A 6,468-nucleotide genomic window follows, 5' to 3' on the forward strand; every position below is an offset into this window, starting at 1 on the left:
AGCCAAAGGCAGTCGCTTAACCAACTGAGCCACCCAGGGGCCCCAGATTTTATTTATTTTTTAACAGTGAGAGACACAGTGAGAGAGGGAACACAAGCAGGGAGAGTGGGAGAGGGAGATGCAGGCTTCCCGCTGAGCAGGGAGCCCGATGCGGGGCTCGATCCCAGGGCCCTGAGATCATGACCTGAACCGAAGGCAGACGCTTGACGACTGAGCCACCCAGGCGCCCCCGGTAAATTTCTTTTTAAAGGACACTTCAAAATTAGTAAGGGAAAACTTTCTTAAGGGGGACTCTTGCAACAGGAAGATCTGCAAAGTGTATGGCAGAACAGGGGAGGGGTGGGTGAACAAAGCTTTAATATGCAGAGGCTGGTAGCTGGGGAAAGGGAAAGAGGGATGTGTCTTGAAACTCAACAGCCTGCACTGAATATTGCACTAACAGGAAAGATGAGGCAGGAATGTTCACGTGTTGCAGGCATGTAGGGGAGGGGTGGGAATCCGGACCTGATGTGGAGCAAACAAGTTATAGTGGGGGAAGGTCACATAAAATTTAGGGCCCAGCTGTCTCAGTCAATTTAGCCTAAATTATGTCAAGCACAAAATTTGATCAGTCTTGTCAAAATCTCAGCTGGAAGGTCCTCAAAGGGTGCCATCAAGTATCCCTTATTAAAAAACACCAAAAACCCACAGTTGCTAATTAGGGAAAAAAGATCCTGTCTTCACCCACACCAATCACTCACTATCCCTTTACCATTTACTTCTTTTCTAGCATTTGTCATCTGTCCAACCTTTCTCACTTACTTGATTTTTCTGTATAATTGTGTGTTGTTTCTTCTACATTCCTGATATTTAGAATCGTGCATGGTACACAGTAGGCACCAATAAATATTTATTCAGTGAATGAATGAATGAGTGAATGAATGAATGAATTATAAAATACTCTGCAAATAGATGCTGCAATTTAGACTTTAATAGGCAGTGAATTACCCTATTGAGATTTCTGAGTCCTTTTTCTTTCTGGATATTAGGAAATACCAAGTAAGTGGAATTAAGGTCATCAGGGCGTATTTTGGGTTATCAATAATCTGATACAAAGTGCACTATGTAAGTCTAATTGAGGAGACCAGGGTGTGTCTTTTAATCCTTTTGTCCTTTCAATCGCATTACTAGATAAAAGTCAGTGACCTTGTGTTTTTCTCCAGACCAAAAGCATGCTGTAGCTCAGAAATATGTGAATATCCTCCTGGCTCAAACTCTTACCTTGCTGACCTACAGATTTCTGTGTGTCTTGGTGAGTAATTTTGGCAGGGGTTCCCCTCTACCCTTCACTTTGTAAGATAATTTTTAATTTACAGAATATTTGCTCTTTTTAAGATTTTACTTATTTACTTGAGAGAGAGAGAGAGAGAAAGCATGGGGGGGGAGGGGCAGAAGCACTGAGCGGGGAGCCCTGTGTGGGACTCCCGGGATCATGACCTGAGCTGAAGGCAGATGCTTAACTGACTGAGCCACCCAGTGCCCCAAAAAGATTTTTTTCAGAGAGAGAGAGAGAGAAAGGAGGGGCAGAGGGAGAGGGAGAGAGAGAAGCTGAAGCAGAGTTAGAACTGAGCACAGATGGGCGCCTGGGTGGCTCAGTTGGTTAAAGCGACTGCCTTCGGCTCAGGTCATGATCCTGGAGTCCCTGGATCGAGTTCCGCATCGGGCTCCCTGCTCGGCAGGGAGTCTGCTTCTCCCTCTGACCCTCCCTCCTCTCATGTGCTCTCTCTCTCTCATTCTCTCTGTCTCAAATAAATAAATAAAATCTTTAAAAAAAAAAAAAAAAAACTGAGCACAGAGCCAGATGTGGGGTTCGATCTCAGGACCCTGAGACCATGACATGAGCTGAAATCAAGAGTTGGATGCTCAACCGGTTGAGCCACCCAGGCGCCCCATCTCCCTCCTTTAAAAACAGCCCCCACCCACTGCCTCATTGCAGACAGTCTCTCCTCTGCTGCCCTCCTTCTGCTGCCTTGTGTATTCAGTAAGCTTCTATCTCCTTTGTTCTGCGTCTGGTGAATTCTTTCACCACCCATGCCATCGGCTTCTGCCCGATCGTCCCCCATATTTGGGGGGCCCCCATCTGATCAAGACACCCCATTTAGGCACCACACTAGGGTACAGCTAGGCAGTTAGCTGGGCTGTGGTGGGGCCAGGCATGGGGAGAGCATTTTAGCAGGATGGCTCTGCCCATTGCAGAACCCCGGGGCAGCGAAGAGCTCAGAGTGTTCTGGGAACTGAGCAAGAGAGGACAGGGCTGAAAACAAAGCAAGAGAGGAGGAAGGTGAGCTGGATGATAAGATTGTGAACCTAGATAAGGATTTGATTCTAAGGCTGGTGGGAAGCCATTGTGAGTTGGGGCGGCCCACAGTTGGATTGGTGTTTAGCTTAGAAGAGCTAGCTGCACAGTGAGGACGGAGGGCAGGAAGGACAAGCTTGAGAGAATGGAGACAAGATTAAGGATTAGTAGTAGGGTTTAGGAATGGATGATGGCACTCTAGACTCTTGGTTTCATTTTTTTAAAAGGATTTTATTTATTTATTTGGGGGGGAGAGAAAGTGCGTGAGCACAAGCAGTGGGAGCGGCAGAGGGAGAGGGAGAAGCAGGCTCAATGCAGGACTCATCCCAGGACCCTGAGATCATGACCTGAGCTGAAGGCAGACGCTTAACCTGAGCCACCCAGGCGCCCCCAGACTCTTGGTTTCAAAGTGGAATGAGCGAGGATGTCGGGGACAGATGGAAGGTGGAATGGATTCTTTGGAGACTCATTTCTTCACCTGGAATTCTGGGCACTTGATGTGGCTAGAGACGTTCCAGTGACAGGGTACAGTATTACTAAGAAAAGGCCACTCTTGTACTTTTGAACATTATAGTCTAGGGGAAGAGAAAGAATGTAAGTAAGCAAAGAACGAAATACATAATTACAAATTGTGAAGAAGGCTACATAGGAAGAATAACGGCTCTTAGGCAGTAAAAGGAGACTAGGTTTATATTGGATGTGGGGCTCACGGTAAAGGGGATTCCAAGAAAATGACATCAAAGAGACCAAAAAATAACAGGAAGAATTATCCATGTGAGGCAGGGGATGGGGGCAGAGTTCAGTAGTTGGGGAGATTTTTCTCTGGAGAAAGCACCATTAAATGATAGGATTTGGGTGTTGAGAGAGAGAGAGAGAGAGAAATGGTTTGGATTAGTATGAATTTCAACCAATTTCTGCTATGTGGTAGGGTGGAGGATCCCATCAGGGAATAGTTTTAGATTTCAAGTGATTGTGGCTGCCGTCTGGGGGTGGGGAAGAGAGTGTGCCTATATTTTAAATTTTCAATTGCTGTTGTGGCCTGAGGGAGAGGAATTAAGGATTCTGTTGGGTTTTGATTCCAGCCCCTAGGAGGCCAGAAACCCTTGTCAAATGGTTAATCTTGTTTCAATTAATTATAGCTGTGGGGTAGGACGAAGGGTGGGATACCAATAATCCTTTCTGCCTATTTTGAATAGCCAGGGAGCTCCTATGCCTTACCAAGAGGGCAAATGTTTGAAGTAAAACAGTTTTTTGGGAAGAGATAAGTTCAGTTTTTTTTTTTTTTAAGATTTATTTATTTGAGAGAGCGAGAATGAGAGAGAGAGAGAGAGTACATGAGAGGGGGGAGGGTTAGAAGGAGAAGCAGGCTCCCAGCCGAGCAGGGAGCCCGATGTGGGACTCGATCCAGGGACTCCAGGATCATGACCCGAGCCGAAGGCAGTCGCCCAACCAACTGAGCCACCCAGGCGCCCTGAGATAAGTTCAGTTTTTATGTTTCATTAGAGGAATCTATGAAAATTTTAGGTGACAGTAGTTGAAAAGCAGCAGGATATGGTTTTTTTTAAAGATTTATTTATTTGTCAGAGGGAGAGAGAGAGAGCACGAGCAGGGTGCTGAGGGAGAAGCAGGCTCCTCACTGAGCACGGAGCCTGATGCGGGGCTCGATCCCATGACCCTGAGATCGTGACCTGAGCCAAAGGCAGACACTTAACTGACTGAGCCACTTAGGCTTCCCAGGATATGGGTCTTAAGCATAAATTTGAGATCCTAACTGGAGGTTTGGGTGTTACCAGCATAGAGATGAAAATTAAGTTCAAGGGAATGTATAGATAGAGAAGGCACAGAATGAGGCAAGAAATATGGGCCAAGACTGATCCTGGAGGATAGTCAGCAATGGGAGAAGAGCTTGCCAAGGTGAAAGAGTAGCCAGAGCAGTAAGATGTCACAAAAGCCCAGGGAAGAGAATAACTTAAGAGAGTAGCAATAGAATTTCTCTGAGGGACCAACTTAGTCAAAGACAGAAGTGCATTTACTGGATTAACTCTCGTTAATTCTCTCAAATCCTTGGCAATCTTGGCACGGTGAAAGGGGGTGGTGGGCTGGAAGCCTGGTTGGAGTATATTAAGGGAGGTGAGGAAATAGGGACAGTGTGAGGGTAGACTACTCTCTTGAGAAGTTTGGTGGTGAAGAAGAGTGAGCAGTAACCAGAGGGATAAGTGGGACATGAGGCATAAATTTGTTCCAATATGAGAGAGATTTATTATGTTTATGTTATGTTTAAATATTAAAGGTATGAGTACAGTGAAGTAGAAGCTGGTGGTGTTCCCCCAAAACTGGGTTCACCTTGTGGTAGGTGTTGAGTTAACGGACACAATTAAGCCAAAGAAGAGGAAAAGGAAGGGTTTTTCTTACAACAAATAACGGAAAACTCGGGGGGATATTTCCCAAAGTGGTGTTGTCTCCAACAACAAAACTGGGGAAGTTTTAAGCTAAGGGTGCATACACATACATGAAGGGGCTTGTGCAGTGGGGAATTCAGCCTGGAATTGGGAAAAGTCATTTTAAGGTGACAGAGTCCAGGTCTTAGTTGATGGAAGTCACCAGGCTGGTAAGGGTCAACATGTGTCAGTTCTCAGGCTTGTCTGGTTTGTCTGGTGTTTGAGTGATCAAACTGGATTTAAATCCAGCAAAGATAACTCAAGAATGTGCTTTGGGCAAGTAGTCCTGGTCAGGCACAGATCACAAGGTGACTAAAATGGGGCCTAAAATGACTTTTTTTTTACATCAGGAAAGCTATGTGTCACTTTTTCTGGGGACCCCTAACTTTGTGCTTATAGTCGTGATGGAAAAAAAGAACCAAGGAATAATAATAGAGAGTATATGCCTTCCAAGAGAAGATATGAAGGGATTAGACCAGTGGTTCTTAATTTTGCCCCCTAGGGGGCACTTGGCAATACCTGGGGACAGTTTTAATTTTGCAACTGGTGAGGATACTACTGACGTCTACTGGGTAGAGTCCAGAGATGCTGCAAAGCATATGGGTGCCCCCATAATAACAAAGACGTATCCAGTCCCAAACGTCAGTAGTGCGAAGGATGGGAAACCTTGCCACAGCAAAGTGAGAGATCCTGGCTTTAGATAAGAAGGAAGAGGTGCACCTGGCTGGCTCAGTGGGAGGAGCATGTGACTCTTGATCTCAGGGTTGAGTTAGAGCCCCCCCCCCCCCCCCGCCACTGGTTGTAGAGATTACTTAAAGATAAAATCTTAAAAAAAGAAAGGGAAGACACTTCCTTGTTGGCAAAGTGGAAGAAGAAAGAAACTGATGGTGTCGTACTACATTGGAACTAGTTAGTGGCAAGGAGAGGAAAAATCCTTCTCAAAAGAGTTTTTTTTTTTTAAATCCTCATCATTGTTACTGTTCCTTTGTGAAGCAAGGTGTAAGATCATTTGTTGTTGAAGAGGGAAAGTTGAGACCATGTGAGAGTCAAAGTCCTGGAGAAATTGTGAAAAGAGCTTTGGATAACTAAGGGATTAAGTTGCTTGTGGGGCTTTTCCTTTAGCGTTGAAGGCCTGTTTAGAGCAGATGGCCTCAAAGTTTTAGTGCTTCCCATATAACTGGTTAGGTAGGAATCACCCAGGTGGGATGGACAGATGGCTGAAAATATCCAGAGCAGGTGTTATAATAGGCCAGGGAGAGAGGAATTTGAGGTTTTGGAAAATACATTATGGAAATAATGGGCCATGGCATTTTATATGTAGTTCCAAGGAAATAAGGGATTATAAATAGCAAAATAACGGGAGGATGGACAGCTTGGATGCCTCTCTGAGGGAAGAGAGCAGGTGCAGTACAGATTAAAAAGTGAACAGAGTAGGAGTATAGCTACTGTGTTCAGAGCAGGGTGGTCCGACTTTTGTCTTGGAGAGGGCAAGAGTCTAGGGTGAGAAGTTCAAGGTATGTGAAAGTCATGGATGTTTGCTAGCTTACACCCTAGAACATAGAATCATCTTGAATCAAGGCAGAGAGTCAGAGTGGGAGTCAGGTGCCGATGACTTAATGAGTTAGGTTTATGCCTTGGTGCCATTGCAGATGAGAAACCAGGGAAATGCAGTGGAGATGGGAGTTTTGATAAGTG

The sequence above is a fragment of the Mirounga angustirostris genome, unplaced genomic scaffold, assembly GCF_029215605.1.
Source record: "Mirounga angustirostris isolate CCGP_5_RB_7025 unplaced genomic scaffold, mMirAng1.0.hap1 SCAF_1, whole genome shotgun sequence".
Taxonomy (NCBI): Eukaryota; Metazoa; Chordata; class Mammalia; order Carnivora; family Phocidae; genus Mirounga; species Mirounga angustirostris.